We start from the raw sequence: 1825 nt of genomic DNA, 5'->3' as shown, positions 1-1825 counted from the left end.
AGACTGGATTTCATTCACATTCCTCAAGTTTCAGCCTCCTGAGTGGGTGGGATTACAGTTGTGAGCATGCTGCCTTGGGCTGCTTAGGTGTTTACTTACATGTTAGGAAGTGTCACTCAGCTAAACTGAATCATTACTCTCCCAGGATCTGCTTTTGTTTGGTCATATTTAAATTGGATAAAGATTGTCACATTGTTATGGTGGTGGATGGTTTATTTGTTTTTAGATAGGGTCTTTGTATGTTGTCTAGCCTAGGCTCTAACTCTGAATCTGCCTGCCTCAAAGACTTTGTGCTGGGAGAGTCTGAGGATGCACCACAAGGCCATGTTGCTTTCTTCAGTCCTCACTATGGTCTTGAGAAATAAGCAAGGAATATAAACTTCTATAAAAAAATGAATAAAAATTCTAAGTTGTGCTAAGGTGAGGGTTATATAAAGTCATTTGTGAGTGAAAAGCATTGTTTGCTTTGCAGAAGAGCATGCAGTCCATACGTACTTGGTATTAGACACCAGCAACACATTACTGAAGAGGAAGAGGTGCCGCTTCTTCCTCCTCCAGCCTCTTCTCATTTGCACTGGGCTGTGGATGAGCAGGGCTCTGTCATTGTCCTCCAGGGACACAGGTCTATCCTGATGAGCATCCTCCTCAGCAAGATGGCTTTCCTGCTGCACACCAACAACACACACAGTCAGTGTAAACATATGTCCCAGAGATTTATGCCAAATGGATGGGGACACACAGTGCCACAGGTGGCCCTCTCAATCCTAACCTGACTTTGTCACTGATACCAGGAGGCTTTTTGCTTTAGATTTTAAAGCAAACAGAAAATCTAAATCACTTTTTAAGATATAAGGAGGACAGATTATATTAAGGAACAGATCCTAGACTTTTTCTTCTCTAAGATATGGGGGAAAGAAGAATCAGGAAGCTAATGCACCTGTCCCAGGAAAGGAGAAGAATCTGGCAAAGGAGCAGTGAGCCAGGAGAAATGTTAGGGCAAGGCTAAGCAGATGACCACAGCAAACTGACCAAACACCACTGCTAATCGTGAGAAGAGCATTTTTATGGCATAATATGAATATCCACAAAGAATTCCAAATTGCTTTTGTTCTACCACGAAAAGTGGCATAACTGTACCTACTTGGAAGGTTATTGTCACCTTATTTACATCATTCTTCAGTATTGTAGCAAGAGAAAGTTGAGAAACAGCATCACGAAATACATGACACCATTAAGAATTCCTAAATGTGAGGAAGTCCTTAGATTTGTTGGTGGTACTGTGTCTCTTGTCTAGAGCTGTGGCTCTGTAGGTAAGGGTCACTACATCAATAGTGTGGAAACTTCTGCTCACTGGCTCAGGTGTGGGCAGCGCTTCATCCACACAACCTCCCATTAGCCTCACTCCCATCTCCTCTGAGAATATACGCACACCTGTCTTCACCCAAAGCTGAATAGAGTGAATAGGGGTCACTTTTTATGAACAGTGTTGAAAGTCAGAGTCAGTGCAAAAGTTCAGGAGAAGGAAGACAGAACACTTTCCAAGGCCCCCTCTAGTGGGAATCTTAAAACAAGTATTTTCACAGAGTACCTCGTACAGGGAAGCCGCACATGGTGAGTGTGGGGTTTGCAGTGAACACTTGTCTTTGTCCATTTCGTGGCTCTGGACAGCAGACATGACTGCACCTCCAACAGCGACCGCAGTCAACTGCCTGGAATCTGAGCGTTGGTATTTCCTCATTCTGTGATGTCACAGTTCTAAGGCTCATGCCATAACTGCCAGGCTGACATATCCTCTGCCTTCTTTCAGCTCTTTTCATTTCCTTAA

Source organism: Dipodomys ordii, unplaced genomic scaffold, assembly GCF_000151885.1.
Source record: "Dipodomys ordii isolate 6190 unplaced genomic scaffold, Dord_2.0 Scaffold60, whole genome shotgun sequence".
Lineage (NCBI taxonomy): Eukaryota > Metazoa > Chordata > Mammalia > Rodentia > Heteromyidae > Dipodomys > Dipodomys ordii.
This window is presented reverse-complemented; position numbering follows the sequence as displayed.